We start from the raw sequence: 21,218 nt of genomic DNA, 5'->3' as shown, positions 1-21,218 counted from the left end.
GGGAACAAGTACCGTATATGAAGGGCTCTATTAATGAGGATGGCTCTCCGGACACGTCTGCCTTACTAAAAGGTCGCATTCCCCATGAAAAGAACATGGGATCATCTGGAGAAGGGGTGGCCAACCCGTGGCTCTTGAGCCACATGCGGCTCTTTGCTTCTTCACGTGCGGCTCTAGCTGTGGAGCCGGGAAGCAGTCAGACGGCTCACTCTCCACCCCATGCTCCGATCTCTTTTCCTAATCGGGCACCGGCTACTTTGCAGCTCCAGCTCACTCTCCTCTATGTCCTGATGCACACAGTGTGAGAACGTAGTACGTGGAGACCCGCACCATGACCTGACGTTGTGCTCATCAGGTCACAGTGGAGAGCGTGTCAGACCTGCAGAGTAGCCGGTGCCCGAGCAGGAGCCCAGCGCCTGATCAGGAGAGGGAAGAGATTTTTTTTAAATTATAGAACTGAGCATTGGGGTCTGATCTGAGCATGAGGGGGGTCTGATCTAAGCATGGGGGGGGGGGGGAGGCCTGATCTATGGGGGTCCTGATCTGAGCATGAGGGGGGTCAGATCTGAGCATGGGGGGGGGGGGAATCTGAGCATGGGGGGGGGGGGAATCTGAGCATGGGGGGGGGGGGGAATCTGAGCATGGGGGGGGGGGAAATCTGAGCATGGGGGGGGGGGAAATCTGAGCATGGGGGGGGGAAATCTGAGCATGGGGGGGGAAATCTGAGCATAGGGGGGGAAATCTGAGCATGGGGGGGGGAAATCTGAGCATAGGGGGGGGGGATCTGAGCATAGGGGGGGGGAATCTGAGCATAGGGGGGGGAAATCTGAGCATAGGGGGGGGAAATCTGAGCATAGGGGGGGGGGAATCTGAGCATAGGGGGGGGGAAATCTGATCATAGGGGGGGGGGAAATCTGAGCATGGGGGGGGGGAATCTGAGCATGAGGGGGGGAATCTGAGCATGAGGGGGGGAATCTGAGCATGAGGGGGTGGGGGAAATCTGAGTACTGAGGGTCTAACACTGGGAGTCAGATTTGTGTTATCCGATCCGAGCATTGGGGGGTCTTATTTTGGGCGTCTGATGACGTTTGGGGATCTTATTTTAGGTCAGATAAGGATTGGGCATCTGATTTAGGAGTCTGATCAGAGGTCTGAAGAAAAATATATTTTTTCTCTTATTTTTCTTTGTTAAAACCTAGGTGCATCTTGTAGGGCGAAAAATACGGTGACTCGTGTGTAAATGTATAGTTTGTGGCTCCTGGCAGTCATAAGGTTTTTTTTTTTTTGGCTCTGTGTCTGTAAGCATCTTTTCTTGGAACTCCGCATTATGCAGTTCCTCTGTTACTACTCTTGTAAACATATGAATACATTCAGGCACTATCCAACCAGTGCGGACAGTATGACACCGAGTAGGGATACATCCTGTTGACAAGAGGAATGGTAATGTACAGCTGACAATGTGGCAGATCTACTTAAAAACTTGTGCCATTTTTTTAGTGACAAATATTGACATATCTATACGTTCTGGGTGGTTGGACCCCCACCGATTATGGAGAATCAAGAATGAAGGTCCCAGAGTCTCCTTTGTCAATGGACATAGAACCAATCGTTCTCTCCATCAGTCCGATAGAAGTGATCGGAGAAGTGATCACACATGTGCACTACTACTCCATTTACAAAGAAGCCCTCCATTCTAGTGACCGTGGGGGTCACAGTGGTTGGACCCCCAACAATCATACACTTCTCCTCTCTCCTCTGGAAAAATCCCTTTTAGGCCTCATGCACACGATATTTTTTCACGGTCCGCAAAACGGGATTCCGATGTCCCGTGTCCGTTTTTTTTTCCGTGTGTCTTCCTTGATTTTTGGAGGATCACCAGACAAGAAAAGTGAAAAAAAAGTCAAGTTTGCCTTGAAAATAATAGGAAAAAAACTGACACGGATCACAGACGCGGATGACAATCTTGTGTGCCTCCGTGTTTTTTCACGGACCCATTGACTTGAAAGGGTCCGCGAACCGTTGTCCGTCAAAAAAATAGGACATTTTTTTGACGGACTGGAAACACGGACGACAAACGGTGCATTTTCCGAGTTTTCCACACACCCATTGAAAGTCAATGGGTTCGCAGAAAATCACGGAAAACTGACACGGATGCACACAACGGTCGTGTGCATGAGGCCTTAGTCACAGGATGCCCTCTCAAGGGCCCTGTCCTAGACAAGGGATTGTCTAGAAATAAATAAACTTTTTCACTGATGCCTCTGCTAGGGAAAGAATCATACTTACCTGCTCTCTGCCGATCCGGTCCAGCGTGCTGGCTCCTGCGTGTCCACCTTCTGATTCGTGGTCATGATCACCTGCTCTGCTGCAGGTTGAAATGTCATCACTGAAGCCAGTCACTGGCTGGAGCAGAACAGGTGGCCATGCCTGGAGGAAGTGTGAACTTGGCCTAAGTAGACCACGCCATTCACTTGTAGGTCAAGGGTCAGACCGCACAGCAAGCCATGGTTGAGCAGATGTGTAGCTGGCCAGCAGCCAAAAACGCTAGCACTATGAGGTTTACTGCAAATCAGCGTGGTTCTGCAAAGCTTGTTTTTTAACAGCACGGACCGTTTTTGGCCACTTGATGTGGACTCACCCAAAGTTATTACCCTAAAGAGCCCTTTTTACCCTCATTTGAAACCTACAAAGACTATGTGACTTTGAATTTAGAGAGTTTTTAGAGTTGTGACTTATAAAGCCCACAGGCTGTTGTTTGGTGGAGACTGGCCATGTAGTCTAAAAAGTGGAGAAAATAATAGAATCCCAAAAATATAACACAAGACACAGGTGATTTCATATGTTTAGCCTTCCGTGAATGGTGACCACAAATTATGACTGCAGAATTTAGAAGGGAACACTCAAGACATAAGGAGACGGCAGGGTAAGCGATGCTCCTTCGGAGGAGCAGGACACAACACCTGCCATGGTAGCTTTCATCCAAAGCTCAGCTCCAGACATCTAGGAATCATTACTTTGTGGACTCCATGTTCTGAAGACACTTTAAAGCTCAAGTTAAAATATCTGTTAAACATTAACCTTTAAGCACAAAAAGGAAGTTTTGCAGAACCTACGAGCTGATCAGAAAATTGGATATCCTTGAAAAAGCAGAAAGACTAGTAATAACAGCATCCATAGTATGGCCGCAACGCCTCTCTACCTACCCTGGGGTCAACTGAACCTGACTAAGGGTCTGTTCGCACCTGCGGCATGCCTGATCTAGCTGTTAGCCGGACAAAAACCGTTGCATGCTTCTCCTCCTCAGCAATGTACTTTACCCTTTCCTATTGATGTCAATGGGGAAAGCAGCCCCAAAAATGCTTGGAAAAAAAGTAACAAAAGAGGACAATGCAGCAGCACTCTGCAAACCAGACAAAGTACAACAATGCTTACAAAAATGATGGTGCTAATACTACGCTTATTTATAAAAGCGAGATGCTTGGACAATGCATTTTGTACAAAACCATCTAAGCCCGTCTGCCGAACGTCAAGGCGATCTCTGTTAGACGGGTTCTAACACTAAATACTACCTGTTATGCGCCATAATGACCGCCATAAAATTCAGGGAGTGTTGGACCCACATGCATGTTGGATCCACTCTGCACTGGGAGGTGCTGACTAACCCCCTTTTTTTGCAGATTTACAATGCTGAAGATGTGGCACTCCAGCGAGTCGTGCACTCCTGATTAGCCTGTCTGCCCCATAGGCTGATTTTAATTATTTTCAGTATAAAGCTGTAGCCTGCTCTCACTACATTCATTGGAAGCTGTCTAGCACCAGGAAGGGTATAGAGTGGGCTCAGCATGCATGTTGGTACCTGCATCCCTTGTAATGGAGGCCATTTTGGCACAGAGAATGGAAAAAGGCAGAGTGGATCCAACATGCATGTGGGTCCAACACTCCCTGAATTTTATGGCGGTCATTATGGCGCATAACAGGTAGTATTTCGTGTTAGGAACCATCTAACAGAGATCGCCTTGACGTTCGGCAGACGGGCTTAGATGGTTTTGTACAAAATGCATTGTCCAAGCATCTCGCTTTTATAAATAAGCGTAGTATTAGCACCATCATTTTTGTAAGCATTGTTGTACTTTGTCTGATTTGCAGAGTGCTGCTGCATTGTCTTTTTTTTCCTCTAGGTCTTTGCCATGGCGGCGTGCCCCTGCGCACTGGGAGGTGCTGACTAACCCCCTTTTTTTTGCTGAAAAAAAAGTAACGCCACTTCAGACTGCAGCTGCATAAAAAAACGTGCCCGCATGGACTAGGTTGCGTTTTTTCCCTCTGAAAACAATGGGATGACACTGGTGGCATTTTGGATGCAAATTCCCTGCATAAAACAGCATTTGTTGGCCATGTGAACAAAGCCTCGAGGTGTTATTAAATTTCTCATACGGAATGATGATGTACCCCATGTACAAGTGAGCTCAGGAAGAGCAGAGATTTAAAGCAATAAATTGCGAGCTTTGCAGAATCTTTTCCCATAAAACTATATGCCGATCTGCTCAGCTCCTCCTGCTCTGTAACATGCTGCTTGCAGACTGGACTGCATTTTGTGGTGACCGGTTCCCTTTAAATTCTATTTTCGCTTTCAACTGTGCAGCAACCTGCCGGGTGCAATGAAGATGCAGCTCTTTGTATAGGGCAGTTCTCAGCCCACAGTTCACACCAGATGTACCGTCCCACATTTTAAGGTTTGATGAAGCAGCACTTACTTAGCTAAGCGATAAAAGGATTTATTACATTCCCTGCACGGTGCAGGCTCTTACTCTCGCCTAACACGTTGCTTTGTCATTCCTTTTATGCTGGTATTAGTGGCCGCCAGCACTAGACTGGAAGGACATAAGAGGCCTATGTGGTAGCCAATGTTACACACGTGTTCTTCATCAGCACCAGGCACCTCCGCCGATGGCAAAATGAACTCACTCTCGACCGGCTGAATGGGCTTTATTTGGTCTACGTTTTTTAATGCAAAAGGAATGAGGTATAAAATGTGCCCCGTAAAAGAGGACCCCCACCGATTATATGCAGATGCTTACAGGACAGCAGCTTTCAGAAGTCTGCCCTTTCCTGTACTCTATATGCTTATATATAATATATATACACACACACACACACACACAGTAGATATAAAAAGTCTACACACCCAAATGTCAGGTTTCTGTGCTGTAAAAAATGTTGACAAAGATAAATAATTTCAGAACTTTTTTCTGTAATAAAATCAAAAGGTGCTTCAACAAAGTATTATTCTAAGGGTATGCACACTTATGCAACCATATTATTAAATTTTTATATTTTTTTCTTCCCTCCACCTAAAAGATTTCAGTTTGTTTTTCAATCGAGTTGTACAGTTTATAGGTCACATTAAAGGGATTCTGTCACCTCTTTTTACCCTATAGAGCTGCGGACATGCGCGGCTAGATCGCCGCTAGCATGTCCGCAATATACCGGTCCTATAGGGCTGTGTGCTTTTATTGTGTTTAAAAAATGATTTTATAGATATGCAAGGGGGCTGTACTAACCTTCTTGGAGCCCAGCCACGTTCCCCTGTGAAGGAGCCCAGCACCACCTGCGTCCTCCGAATTTCCTCCTTGCTCACAGTTAGATTGCCGTAATCTCGCGATGTGCGAGCTCGCGCATGCGCAGTTCCTTCCCTAAAGCCGATTCCAGCACAGGGAAGGAACACTATACCGGCACTTCGCATGCGCGAGCTCACGCATCGCGAGATTACGGCAATCTAATTGTGAGCAAGGAGGAGATTTGGAGGACGCAGGCGGTGCTGGGCTCCTTCACAGGGGGCGAGGCTGGGCACCAAGAAGGTTCGTACAGCCCCTTGGGCACCTTACCAGGGTCATTTACATATCTATAAAATCATTTTTTAAACACAATAAAAGGACACCGCTTTATGGGACAGGTATATTGCGGACATGGTAGCGGCGATCTAGCCGTGCATGTCCGCAGCTCTATAAGCTAAAACGAGGTGACAGAATCCCTTTAAAAGGTGGAAAAAGTTCTGAAATTATATATCTTTGTCTCATTTTTTTTACATCACAGAAACCTGACATTTTAACAGTATATATATATATAATTATTATTATTTTTTGGGGTAATAAAGAGAAAAGAAAAAAAAGATCTGGTGTTATATAATAGCGATATGCCCCCATTGTCTGATAGGTGCGGGTCTCACCTCTGGGACCCGCACCTATTTCTAGAAAGGAGCCTGAAAGTGAAGACACGGCCACTGGTCCATTAATTTTTATGGGACTGCCGAAAATAGCCGAGCTCGGCTAATTCCATCAGTGCCACAGAAATGCATGTAGTGCGGCCGCGCATGTGCCATCCGCTCTCCTTTACTTAGCAGGCTCCTTTCTAGAGATATGCCCCCAGTGTTTGAGATGGGACAAGCCCTTTAAATAAAAGGCACTCTCCGGGCTACAGAAAGGCCATTAATATCAGATCAGTGGGGATCCAACACGTGGCACCCCCGACAATTGACTGGTTCAGGCTTCTGCAGTGCTGGGAACTATGCAGTATATAGAGCTGGAGACAGAAAGCTCTGTACCCTGTGTAGTAGTCGTGCTGGGGTACTGCCACTCAACCAACACCATCTGCAAGGCCAGATGCAGCCCAAAACTGCTGATCGGGGGTGATGCCGGGTATCGGACCCCCACTGATCTGATATGGATGACTTATCCTGAGGAAAGGCCATCAATATCTGTAGCCCGGAGATCCCCTTTAAAAGCACCACTTAAAGGGGCATCGCTGACAACTCGTAGAGGAACATATGCCATCCATATGGCAGTTCTTAACCAAAATATGTTCAAATCACCAAATCTAGTAAGAGATGCACGCCTTTGGCACATTTTTGCTTGTCTAGCTATGACCGCAGTCTTTCACTATAATTTATGCTAATTTTAGGTGTTATAGTAAGGCCTCTTTCATACGAGCGTGATGGATTGGCTCCGGATGCGTTCTGTGAAACTCGCACCATTTTGCAAGCAAGTTCAGTCAGTTTTGTCTGCGATTGTATTCAGTTTTTTTCTGCGCGGTGGAATGCGTTTTGATGCGTTTTTCACACGCGTGATAAAAAAACTGAAGGTTTACAAACCTCTTAGCAACCATCAGTGAAAAACGCATCCCATCCGCACCTGCTTCCAGATGCAATGCGTTCTTCACTGAAGCCCCGTTCACTTCTATGGGTCCAGGACTGAGTGAAAAAACGCAGAACATAGAACATGCACAGAACTATTGAAATGGTCAGGATTCAGTGCGGGTGCTGTGTGTTCACGTCACACATTGCACCTATCCGGAAAACTCGCTCATGTGAAAGGGGCCTAAAGCTGTTAAAACTGTGGACCTGCCCCTTTTCTTAAGGGGAACCTGTCAGCGGCAAACCCCATCCCAAACCACCAGCAGTACCTGCAGGTAGCCGGCAGTGAGTTTTGAATGATGATTTTCTCACTGCATTCTGATGAGGCAGAAGTATGAAAAACCATTCTTTTATCCCCTGAGCGCGCTATTTTAAAGTCACTCTTGAAGTCAAGCGGGCAGCGGCCTCCTTTCTTCAAGTCAAGGTAACCGCGTCCCCTTCCCGGCCCCTTCTCCTGTGACTGACAGTCGGCTGTCGGGCATAAGTGCTGTCAGTCACAGCGAAGGGGCCGGGAAGGGGACGCGGTTACCTTGACTTGAAGAAAGGAGGCCGCTGCCCGCTTGACTTCAAGAGTGACTTTAAAATAGCGCGCTCAGGGGATAAAAGAATGGTTTTTCATACTTCTGCCTCATCAGAATGCAGTGAGAAAATCATCATTCAAAACTCACTGCCGGCTACTTGAAGGTACTGCTGGCGGTTTGGGATGGGTTTTGCTGCTGACAGGTTCCCTTTAACAACTTTTAAAAGTGGCTAGAGCACATTTTAAAGCAAATATGGCATGCAGCAAAATAAAGCCACCTTTATATGCAACAAAACTGACAAAAATCATCTCGCAAATCCCCCCCACCTCGAAACGTAAAGATGGCCATGCACATTAGATGAATGTTGGTGGAACCCGCTGATTGCAGCAGGACTGGCCAACCATCTAATGTACAGTCCTGATCAAAAGTTTAAGACCACTTGAAAAATGGCAAAAAAATCATATTTAGCATGGCTGGATCTTAACAAGGTTCCAAGTAGAGCTTCAACATGCAACAAGAAGAAATGGGAGTGAGACAAAACATTGTTTGAGCATTCAATTTAATGAAAACAACAAATAAACTGAAACAGGCTGTTTTTCAGCTAATTAAAAGTTTAGGACCACACCTCCAAAAAAAACGAAACCCCCCCAAAACAGAAATCCAACTTCCAAACATGAACTCAGTAATGAGTAGCTCCGCCGTTATTGTTTATCACTTCAAAAATTTGTTTCGGCATGCTTGCTGCAAGCGTTTCCATGAGGTGAGTGGGAACATTTCTCCAAGTGGTGAAGATGGCCGCACGAAGGCCATCTACTGTCTGGAACTGTTGTCCATTTTTGTAAACTTCCCTTGCCATTCATCCCCAAAGGTTCTCAATTGGATTTAGATCAGGGGAACACGCAGGATGGGCTAAAAGAGTGATGTTATTCTCCTGGAAGAAGTCCCTTGTCCTGCGGGCATTGTGTACTGTAGCGTTGTCCTGTTGAAAAACCCAGTCGTTACCACACAGACGAGGGCCCTCAGTCATGAGGAATGCTCTCTACAACATCTGGACATAGCCAGCGGCCGTTTGACGCCCCTGCACTTCCTGAAGCTCCATTGTTCCACTGAAGGAAAAAGCACCCCAGACCATTATGGCGCCCCCTCCACTGTGGCGCGTAGAAAACATCTCAGGTGGGATCTGCTTGTCATGCCAGTAACGTTGGAAACCATCAGGACCATCAAGGTTAAATTTTTTCTCATCAAAGAATAAAACTTTCTTCCACCTTTGAATGTCCCATGTTTGGTGCTCTCTTGCAAAGTCCAAACGAGCAGTTCTGTGGCGTTCAAGGAGACGAGGTCTTTGAAGACGTTTTTTGTATTTGAAGCCCTTCAGTCTCAGATGCCGTCTGATGGTTATGGGGCTGCAGTCAGCACCAGTAAGGGCCTTAATTTGGGTCGAGGATCGTCCAGTGTCTTGACGGACAGCCAATTGAATCCTCCGGCTCAGTGCTGATGAAATTTCTTTGGGTCTTCCACTTGACTTTTTTGTTCCATAACCCTCAGGATCATTTAAGAAATTCCAAATGACTGTCTTACTGCGTCCCACCTCAGCAGCGATGGCGCGCTGTGAGAGACCCTGCTTATGCAGTTCAACAACCCGACCACGTTCAAAAAGGGAGAGTTTTTTTGCCTTTGCCATCACAACGTGTGACTACCTGACAGAAAATGACAATGAATCCACATCTTTGCACAGATTTGGCCTTTTAAAGGTCCTAAAATTTGGATCAGCGGAAAAACAGCCTGTTTTAGTTTAGTCGTTATTTTCAATTAATTGAATGCTCCAAAAATGTTTTGTCTCACTCCCATTTCTTCTTGTTGCATGTTGAAGCTCTACTTGGAACCTTGTTAAGATCCCACAATGTAAAATATGATTTTTTGCCATTTTTCAAGTGGTCTTAAACTTTTGATCAGGGCTGTATATGGTGCTCCACAGCTATGCAAATTTTTTCAACAATTACCATTAACTTGTGGGTTACCAGGCCCCCTATGAAAGGTCTCAGGAACCTGTTATAAGGGCAAAAACACAAGAAGACAACTCTGGAGGCGGCTAATATCCCCAGAGAACAAAAGGATCAGCCATGTTGAATTCTAAATGCCCAATTCTTCTCTCGATATCTGGCATTGGGGCGAGAGTTGGGTGGCCCCAGAAACATTACATGATGCTGGTCCAGCTGATCTTCATCTAAGAGCCCATTCACAGTACTGTGTTTTTTTGCCATGGTCACAACGGACTGCACCCAGACAGCACCATGTCCCACAGAAATAAGTGGTCGTACTCCTACTGCCATTTCCCAGCACAGACCATGGGCCTGTGCCAAGAAACTCAGGGGGTCATTTATCAGACTGGTGTAAAGTAAAACTGGCTTAGTGGCCCATAGCAACCAATCAGATTCCTCCTTTCATTTTCCAAAGGAGCTGTCCAAAATTAAAGGAGGAATCTGATTGGTTTCTATGGGCAACTCAGCCAGTTCTACTTTACACCAGTTTGATAAATGACCCCCTCAGACCGTATCTCACGCAATACAGACCTGGAGACCATGGACTCCAGTGGTTGCCAAGTCCATGTCCTACATGGCCATATAGACAGCTCGGTAAAAAAAAATTGGCAGTGTGTTTTGGTCGCACTAGGATGACTTTGAATAAGAAAGTGTGATCAAGCCTTAAAGGGGTATTCCCGTCTGGGACACTGATGGTCTATCACTAGGATATGCCACCAAAGTCAGATAGGTGAGGGTCTCAGCTCTAGGCCACCCTCCGTCCTCCGCTATCAAAGTTCCGATAAGTAGCCAAGAGCTGGCTTGGCTATTTCCGTCAGTCCCATAGCGGTAAATACAGTAAAGAGGTGGCTGCACTTGCGAGGGTTTCTCTCTGTTTACTGCTCTTTATTTACCTCCATAGGAGTGAATGGGCAGCAAACCGCGCATGCGCAGTGTGCTCTCTTCACTTTGGAGACAGGAGCAGATCCCAAAGGTGGAACCAGCACCTATCTGACATTGGTGGCATATCCTAGCGATATGCCATCACTCTCCCAGCTAGGAATACCCATTTAATATCTACGACCAGCCTTATGTTGCGACACGGAAATCATTCACACCGTACACAGCCTGACAAGGGACAAATTCTCAAATCATAAACCCGGAACTGCGCAGCAACCTGTCGAGCAGACATGAAGGATAATTGTGATTACATCATCGCCAAACGGAGACATAATTCAGCCATAATTATACGCAGGGCAGCGAGCTCTCAAGACGAATAATTATACATTCACAGCCGATTCTTCCGCCGAGCCACCGCACCCCCATCCTCCTCGTCGCTTGTTTCCTCAACAAACAATGGCAAGAATACTCATACTGTGCGCAAACATATTATAGCCCAGACATGGGCAACCGACAGCAGTGTCAAAGGGGACGGTGCCAGAGTCCTGGGTGCTGTAATTGGGAGGCACAGTCCCCGGCACAGCTGCCGAACGGAACAAAAATTGATTTACCCTACAAGGGACGTTCATGAAACATTCATTAGAGAAGGGAGAGACCACACGGGAGATACTTTTCCTTTAGGCACAAAAAAATAATGAAATATTTGCGGGCGTGCAGTAGGGTCAGACTGCAACATGGATAGGTCTCCCAAACAGCAATCAATTATTATTTTTTAACCGTCTAGTGACTGTATCCCAATTTGGAGAAAGTGCTATACTTTAGAACCATGTCCCGTATAGGTGCCGCCTCGTATAGCACGCTGGCACGGTATAAAAGCTGCAGTAACAAAGGACGGTGAAAAAGGGTCATTATTTTTCTTAATAAACACAATGAAAAGCTCTAAAAACAGGAAGCATTGAGAGCGCTGAAAAGGGCAGACCAGGGGCAGTCGCACGCTTCTAAACAGATCAGGGGCAGCGTGCGACACCCATGGCTTAGGCTTCATGCACATGACCGTATTTTTTTCCCCGTTCGTTCCGTCGCAAAAAAAATGCACATCCGTATGTCAGTCCGGCATAAAAATAGAACATCTACTATTCTTGTCCGTTTGGCAGACAAGAATGGGCATTTTGGTAATGAGGCACGCAGAAATTGGGGGATCCGCATGGCTGGTATGTGCATTTTGCGGATCCGCTGGACACCATATACATGGTAAGAGATTTACACCTGCATTAGGGCTCATGTACACGAACGTGTGCGCTCCGTGCCCGTGCTGTGGACTGCAAATAGTGGTCCGCAATGTGCCATGTGCACTCCGTTTGAGGACCCGTTTACTTGAATGGGTCCACGATCCGCAAGATTCAGTCCGCACCAACATATTCTACTTTTTGAAGTGCGGAGGCACGGATCGAAATCCCATGGAAGCGCTCCGTAGTGCTTCCGCTCTATAACCCTCCGTTATCTTGCCGATTGCGGACCCCTTCAAGTGAGCGGGTCCGCATCTGTGATATGGCGCGCGCGCATATTCCGGACCCGCCGTTCGTACAGCTACATGACGCACAGTCTCCACATTTCAACTTCCATCATGGATTTTGCCGAGTGTTACATGCAGATTTCACAGCAGATTTGCATGGATATTCCCCCTGAGCGCTGCAATTGGTAAAATCTGACGCACGTCAATTTCGGACACAGATTGTTTTTTCTTACAGCTTTTGGATGAGATTTGGAAAATCTGAAGCATATCAGTCCCGTGTGATGGCATGTCCTATTATTGTCCATCTTAGGGCTCATGCACACAAACATTGCCTGTTTTGCAGTCCGCAAATTGAAGATCTGCAAAACACGGATACCGGCCATGTGCATTCCGCATCTAGAGGAACAGCACGTCCGGCCCATAATAGAACAGTTCTGACCTTATCCATAATACAAACAATAATAGAACATGTTCAATTTTTGGGCGGAATGGACATGCGGACACAGAATGCACACCGGGTCTTTTTTTTGCAGCCTCATTGAAGTAAATGGTTCTGCATACGTGCAGCAAAAAAAAATGAAAAAACGGAACAGGGGAAAAAATGGTTGTGTGCATGAGCCCTTACGGACAAGGATAGGACAGTTTTATTATGGGATGGATGTTCTGTTCCGCAAAATAAGGAATTCACACACAATGATTGTGTGCATTCCACAGGCAACGTTCGTGTACATGAGCCCTTGTAGGGGGTGCTTCAGTTATGACAAATTATCCTCCATCCGCTGGGACCCACTGCCTCTCAGGGCCCCCCGAGTAATGAATGGCGCAGCAGGTCAGGCATGCGCATTGCTGCCCTATTCATTCCTACGGGAATTCAGGAGACAGCCTAGCGCAGCACTGCTATTTCTGGCAGTCCCATAGAGATGAATGGAGCGGCAGAGCAATATATTCCTTTAATCTAGAAAATTCTAAAATTATGACATATATATATATATATATATATACACACACATACAATTTTTTTAAATCAATCTGTCCACAGAAGTTCAGCTCCAGAACACAAAGTGCTGGAAAGAACAGGACCGGACGCCCTACAATTAGAAGGCTCCGTAACATAAATGTCATCCTGGATTCAGGGTCTAGACGGCTGCGGTGTTCACTTTCACTGAGTGCCGGGTTCTACATGTAGTAACCAGAGCTGCAAGGCGGTTCTAGGGAATGTTGTATCATCTACCAGGTTATTATAGAAATGTACCAATGACTAAGGCTCAGTTCAGACCTGAGCGTTCTGAAAGGAGCGCTCTGTATGCGTGATTGTACGGGCGTTTACAATCGCGCATACAGAGACAAGCGTACACACAGTGTCGCGCGTTCCGGAAAGTCTATGTACGGGAACGCGCGACAAGCGCCCAAAAAAACGCTCCTGTACTTGTTTGAGCGTCGGGCGTTTTACAGCGCGATCGTACGCGCTGTAAAATGCCCAGGTGAGAACCATTCCCATAGCGAAGCATTGGTTTCTCCTTGTTGAGCGTTTTACAGCGCGTAGGAACAGATTTAGGAATCGCTATTTAAGCCATTGTCTTGTGCATTCATAAAAGCAGCTTGTAAGATGAGGTTTTACTTACAGGGGACCTCTACCTCCATCTGTACAGGGCGTCATATACAGGAAGTAATCAGGGGGGATATTCCTTCCTCCTGAGGAAGAGACACACATATGACTTGGCATCTAAAGCCGAGCACCGATCACTAATGCGCGATCTGATGGGTCAGCGGGATTTTATTAGGAGCACTGACTACCTGACAACCAGGACAATCATTCCTGACAAACCTGCAGGCACCGGGGAAACATACACAGTAAGGCCTCTTGCACACGACCGTATGGTTTTTTCAGTATATTGCGGTCCGCAAAAAATACAGATGACGTCCGTGTGCATTCCATATTTTGTGGAACGGAACAGCTGGCCCTTCACAGAACAGTCCTATTCTTGTCCGTAATGCGGACAATAATAGGACATGTTCTATCTTTGAACGGAACGAAAAAACAGAAATGGAAGGCATACGGAGGGCTTTCCTTTTTCTTTGCGGATCCATTGAAATGAATGGTTCCGTATACTGGAAAAAAAAGGGCCTAAGGGTCTGTACCCGTTCCGCAAGAACAGATGCAGAGGCAGAAATACGGCTGTCTGACTGAGCCCTAAAGAATAACTATTTACAGTGGACTCTGCTATCAACTCAACTATTCTTGGCCCAACTTCTGGAACTTCTAACGGCCCTTGTGCCGCTTGGGGGGCGTCATCACTCCGGCCAGTCACTGGCTGCAGAGGGGACCGGAGCGCGGCGAACACAGCGGAGGACGGCAGGGGCTGGAACCAAGGGTGGCAGGTAAGTATCCACAGGTCTGGCAAGCAGAAAGGTGACAAAAAAGTGTTAAATAGCTGTACAACCCCTTTAGGGTCCATTCACACGTCCGTAATTTGAGTCCGCATTCGTTCCGCAATTTGCGGACCCATTCACTTTCAATGGGGCTGGAACGGATGCAAATCCACATTTCCTGGATCCGCATCCGCATTTTCGGGATCCGCATCCCTTTTTTCGGGATCCGCAATTTCGTCCCTGAAAAAAATAGAACATGTCCTATTCTTGTCCGCAATTGCGGACCAGAAAAGGCATTTTCTATTATAGTGTCTGTGATGTGCGGTCCGCAAATTGCGGATTGCACATTGCAGGTGTCCGTGTTTTGCGGATCCGCAAAACACTTACGGACGTGTGAATGGACCCTTAAAGATATTTTCCGGCCCTGGGAAAAATTAGGGAAGGCCGAGCACTGAGTCAGAATAAAAAAACCTATTCACCCTCTCTGGTCATCGAAATTCCTGCGCCACATCTGCGTCCCCGCTTCTTCTGGTTACCGCCTGGCCAGAAGTGTGACGTGCCGAATCCCTGCATGTGTCCAGTGGTGACATGTGGAGTCATGGGTCATCACTACTGATTGGCCAGCAGAGGTGACGTTCAGGGAGTAGTCATGTCCGACTTCTGGCAAAGCGGAGAAAGACGAACCCCCGAGAAGCAGCGCGATCAGGTCCTCGGCCATCCCCAATTTTATTATTCTTTTTTTAGGATCTGGACAACCCCTTTAAGATTACGGCTACACAGCAACAACACGTGTCATTTGTGTGACTTGCTAGGGCGCATGGTCTGTGATGTGGGGCCTCCACCCGACTGGCATTAGTCATACTACATAACCAAGAACCTGACAGGTCAGAACAGGAGGCCAACACATGAAAACCAACCACACAAAAATAACACAGCGCAACCAAAAATAATCCTGCAACTCAACTTAAAGGGGTCGCCCCCCCCCCCCCCCCTATTCTAGTTTTCAAACCAGCACCAGGTTCTGAATACTTTTGTAACTGCGTGTAATAAAAAAAAATAGCATAGCCACTGAGTTAGGCCTCTTTCATACTACGGTTTTTTTTTCCTCCCGTTTACGGGCCGTTTTTTGCGTTCTGTATACGGTACCATTTATTTCAATGGTTCCGCAAAAAAAACGGAATGTAGTCCGCATGCATTACGTTTCCGTATTTCTGTTCCGTTAATAGATGTCCTATTATTGCCCGCAAATCACGTTCCATGGCTCCATTTAAGTCAATGGGCCCACAAATAAAACGGAACACATACGGAAATGCATCTGTATGCCATCCGGAGAGCGTCACAGCCAGGGAGTTTTTTTCTCCCTTGCTGTGACGAACTGCACTGCGATTGGACAGCGCTACAGCCGGGGAGAAGGAGACGCCCACAGAGAAAGACTGCGTCCCCTCCCCATTGCTTCTGAGCGGGGAAAATACCGGGGGGCACAGCGTGGCGTAGGAGCGCCATTTTAACAAAACAGGCAAGGTGGCAGCATCAGTACAGGTACTTATCTGAATTAATAAAATCCGGTGAAAGGTCCTCATTAAAGAGGAGCTGCCACTTCTCCTGACATGTCCATTCTAGTAACATATGGATGTAGCAGAGTTAACAGTCACACTTGGTGAGTTATCACATCTACTTAAGGCTACTTTCACACCAGCGTTTACAATTCCGCTATTGAGATCAGTCATAGGATCTCAATACCGGAGGAAAACGCTTCAGTTTTGTATCTATTCATTATCAATGGGGACAAAACTGAACTGAATGAAACGGAGCGCACTAAAATGCATTCTGTTCCGTTTGGTTGCGCTCCCAACGCGGACAGAATAACGCTGCAAGCAGTGTTTTTCTGTCCGCGATGTGGTGCACAGCAAAACGGATCCGTCCTGACACACAATGTAAGTCAATGGGGACGGATCCGTTTTCTCTGACACAATAGAAAACGGATCTGTCCCCCATTGACTTTCAGTGGTGTTCATGACGGATCCGTCATGGCTATAGAAGACCTAATACAACCGGATCCGTTCATGACGGAGGCATGCGGTTGTATTTTTGTAACAGAAGCGTTTTTGCAGATCCATGACGGATCCGTGTAAAAGTAGCAGAACACGTTATGACTGTGACTGCTGCTACATCCGTACTTTCCCCTGTTATAACAATTCTGGAGCATCTATCCTTATAAGGCCTCATTCACACAGCCGTTGGTAGGCCGCGTCCGTATTGCGGCCCGCATCTGTTTACTTGAATGGGTCCGCAAGAACGGAGGCACAGAACCCCATGGAGACACTACGGATGCTTCCGTGGGGTTCCTCTCCGTGCCTCCGCACTGCAAAAAAAAAATATAGAACTTGTTCTATTTTTTAGCGGTGCGGACGGATCACAGAACCATTTAAGTTGAATGGGTCTGGATCAGTCCCGGCAGCCGCACGGATAGCGCCCGTGCATTGGGGACCGCCGCAATGCACGGAACGGCAGAACGACGGCCGCGTGAAAGAGCCCTAACTATGTGTTGTGTCATTCCTGTATTATTCCTGCTAGAAGGTATGAATGAATTGCTAGCAGTTTGTAATGAAGGTACAGATGGGTGTTACCAGTTGGGGAGGGGGGGGGGGGGGGGGCCCTGCACAGTTTGACTGTAGCAGCACTGATTGAATAATGTCAGACTGTGCAGGGACACGCCCCCAACTGGTGACAACCATCTGGACCTTCACTATAAACTGCTAACAATTTGTTCATAACTTCTAGCAGGAATAATACAGGAATGACACAACATAGGGTCCATAACAGTAGATGCTCCAGAATTGATATTCCGTGAGGGATGCAGGTAGTTGGTCAGGAGAGGGGACGGGTCCTCTTTAGGACTGGAGAGAAGAGATCCTTGGCATTGCTTCCTCCATAAACCAGTCTCCAGCCACAGCCCTTTCCTGCGAGACGTCAGTGGTGCAGCTCCATTCATTCCTGGACTGATCAGCGGCCAGAACCAGGACATCGATCAGGTGGATGTGGAAAGATTCTCAATTATGCAAAGGAAGCACAAGCTACGTGGATATCAAACTCAACAGGCCGAGCACTTAAAGGGGGTTTCCAGGATCGAACACTGATGGACTAGCCATAGGACCGCGGTGTGATCAGTGGGGGTGACAGATGGGACACGGGGTCCCTTCCTGTATTTAGTCCTTCCATTCCTCTTTTAATAATTCTGCATCATATTTTCTCATTACCCTGCAGTGCCCCGTTCCTCCTTTAATCCTCCAAGAAATGTATGAATAAATTGACAACAGGGTGTGTCCATACACAGCCCGACGCTGGCAGCACTGACTGGACAGAACCAGCCCTTGCCCAACTGGTAACACCCAGTTGTCACTTCATTTGTAAACTTCTAGGAGGAACAACAGAGGAACTGCTGCACACCACAGAGTTCCAAGAAAAGACACTCCAGTATTGCCATTTCATCTGGAATATACTTGTAAACTTCAGAGTCCGGTAAGAGAACCGATCCTCTTCGCACAGCGGCAGTTTTCAGAACCGCCGCAGTGTAAGGTTCTGTTCACACCGCCGTGAATAATGGCCGGACCCCCATACAATTCAAAAGGGGTGGTTTTTTCGAAAAAAGACAACAAAAATGGACCGTTTTGCCGGTCGGCCATTTTCTTCACATGTGAAACGTACCCTTAGGAGTAGTCATCAGTCAATTTAAAGGGGTTTTCCGGGATTACGTCTCTTTGTAACAAGCCCCTAATACATGTGCTACCTAATGAAAAGGATCACATTCTGCGGCCCCCACCATTCGGTTCCGGCGCCACGTCTCCGTTTGGCGATCTCCCAGCCCTGCCCTGTTTATATATGGATGGGGGTCACATGCTGCTTGCGAAGACGTAACCGCTGAGGCCAGTCAGCGGTGCGTGTGACCCCCAACCGGAGACCGGAAGATTGCCGAGCGGAGCCAGGGCACTAGAAAAGGGCAGCGGGCATCAGACGAGTGCAATTGTTCCATCAGGCACCATCCGCTACACGGGGCTGTAACCCTCGAATACCCCTTTAAGGCCTCTTTCACACGACCGTTTTAATTTTCCGTTTATGGGCCGTTTTTTGCGTTCCGTATACAGAACCATTCATTTCAATGGTTCCGAATAAAAATTTTAAATAACAGAATGTACTCCGTATGCATTCTGTTTCCGTTAAAAGATAGAACATGTCCTATTATTGCCTGCAAATCACGTTCCGTGGCTCCATTCAAGTCAAAATGTCCGCAAAAAAACGGAACACATACGGAAATGCATCCGTATGTCTTCCGTGTCCGTTTTTGCGGAACCATCTATTAAATAATGTTATGCCCAGCTTAATTTTTTCTATGTAATTACTGTATATGGCATACGGAAAAACGGAAACACAACGGAAACAAAAAAATGGAACAACGGATCCGTGAAAAACGGACCGCAAAACACTGAAAAAGTCATACGGTCGTGTGAAAGAGGCCCAAGTTTGTATTTCATATTTATGGCAGCTGGGTGACAACCACTCCGGACCCCATTAAAGCATTCATAGCAGTTGACACCTGCCTCACTAATTCGGGGTTCATCCACACTATACCCGAAACTGTAGCGAAAAAGTCTGCGGCGATTTCTGTAGTGATCCCTCCGCAAAGACCGCAACAAAAACGACATATTTAGCAAGGAAACGAATCATCAGCGAACTTCACTGCAAAGAGTGAAATCCGCTGGGGAGCGTGTGGACGAGACTCCAAATCCTTAAAATCTCATCAACGTTGTACAACGCAGCGGATCTGACGCGAAAAAAATCCACCGCTATTCAGTCACGGGAGACGCCAGCCTTAAAGGGGACCTCCGCTGACCTCTGCTTTTGTAAACAACCATATGAAACAACAATTCTGCCTGTCTTATGATTTTCTTGCTCCTCTATTATCACTACTAGAAGTTTGTGGCTAAATTGACAACTGGGTGTTACTGGTGGGGGGGGGGGGGGGGTGTTACTGGTTGGGTGGGGGGGGGGGGGTGTCCCTGCACAGTCTGACGCTGTCCAATCAGCGCTGCGCAGGGACACACTCCTAACTGGTACATTATTTCACACATTTCTAACAGGAATAGTAGAGGGACGGCACAAGACAGAGTTATGAAAAAATGAGGCTCCAGAATTGTGATTATAGGGGGAATGCAAGTAAGTTACTAAAACAGACAGGTCAGGAGAGGTGGAGAAAATGGTTTTTGGGGTGAAAAAAAAAATCAAGAAATCAAACAAAAAATCTGCAACTATCACAGCCCTCTCCTGGCACGTCTGCTTCAGTAAATAACCATCTGAAATGACAATTCTGCCCGTCTTATGACTCTATGATGTGTTGTCCCTCCATTATCCCTACTAGAAGTTTGTGGCTAAATTGATTACTGGGTGTTACTAGTTGGGGGGGTTGTCCCTGCACAGTCTGACGCTGTCCAATCAGCGCTGCCGGTGTCAGACTGCGCAGGGACACACCCCCTAACTGGCGGCACTCAGTTGTACATTATTTCACACATTTCTAACAGGAATAATAGAGGAGCGGCACTAGACAGAGTTATAAGAAAGAGGCTCCAGAATCGTGATTACAAGTAAGTTATTAAAACAGACATGTCATTAGAGGTGGAGATATTGGTATTTTGGGGTGAAAAATCAAGAAATCAAACAAAAATCTGTAAATATGACAGACACGCACAGTATATATTGCCCCCAACCCCCATTGATACATTATGTGACCTGGAGACTTCTGTCGTGACTTTCCCATCATGTCACGATCAGACTCCATCCATGTGTGTGTGGCCAGATTGATGAGACTGTGACATGCAGGGCAGCCGCTAGAGGGCAGCAGAGGGGAAGGGGCAGCCGGAGGAGCAGGAGGCCATTGTCACCGCTCACACCTGGCTGCTCATCCCGTGCAGCATCTGTCCACGGAGCCATCCCCGCAGCCAGCAGCGCGCTGCCCGACTCCGCACACACCCAGCCCGCAAAGCCACCTCAGCCGTCCCCGGCCGTCCCCCATCTCCACCCGCCGCCACCACCACCACGTCCCCATCAATATTTACATGAGATAAGGCAGCGACCGCGGCGGCGGCTCCGGCAGATACGCTCCACACTTCCTGTTGCGTCCCCTCCCCGCTACACTCCAGCGCACCCCCCCTCCCCTCTCGCCGAGCCACGCCCACAAAAGGGGACGGCGCCAAGGGAAAGCCAGACAGCTGATTGGCCGAGACGCGTTCACGTGGGTCCTCTTCCCTGTCTGCCCCGCCCTTCAGGGAGACTGGGACTTCGACTCCTTGGCGACCGCAGACATGGAAACAATGAAAGTGATGCGGTCGGGAGGGAATTGGGGAAGGAGGGGCGTGTCCTCTGCGTGTGGATGTGTGACAGCCTCGTAGTAGACTGGAGAGTCGGGCAGTGAGCGGCTCAGCCTGCGCATCTAGACGCTGGGAGGAGGCTTTCCCAAAATATGCAGATTTCAGACCGGGAACATGTATTGTTATAGGCATGGGGCGGTGTGCTGCCAGGATAGCTTCAAGGAAAAGTCCACTTTTGCATTACACTGTCCTAATCTGCATAAGCATGCATGCCTTGCACTTGTATTCTCTATACTCCAGATCCTGCTGGTGCACGGTGGGGGTTCAGATGGCAGACGGGGCGTATTTGGG

The 21,218-nt window shown here is 47.5% G+C and overlaps 1 protein-coding gene across 2 annotated transcripts in view; it reads right to left on the bottom strand.

Annotated features, from left to right (window-relative positions):
• SESTD1 (SEC14 and spectrin domain containing 1) overlaps window positions 1-20,700 on the bottom strand; it is a 153,725-nt gene extending 133,025 nt beyond the window's left edge. Inside the window, exon 1 of one of the 2 annotated variants that reach the window (XM_040440429.1) lies at window positions 20,616-20,700. The gene's annotated coding sequence lies outside the window, so the exon portion shown is untranslated. The remainder of the gene's footprint in view (window positions 1-20,615) is intronic. The other variant, XM_040440430.1, reaches the window with a different exon arrangement.
• Window positions 20,701-21,218: the final 518 nt, after the last annotated feature.

The sequence above is a fragment of the Bufo bufo genome, chromosome 7 (assembly GCF_905171765.1).
Source record: "Bufo bufo chromosome 7, aBufBuf1.1, whole genome shotgun sequence".
NCBI classification, from domain to species: domain Eukaryota; kingdom Metazoa; phylum Chordata; class Amphibia; order Anura; family Bufonidae; genus Bufo; species Bufo bufo.
The sequence above is the reverse complement of the archived record's forward strand: the minus strand, read 5'-3'. Positions and strand labels throughout refer to the sequence as shown.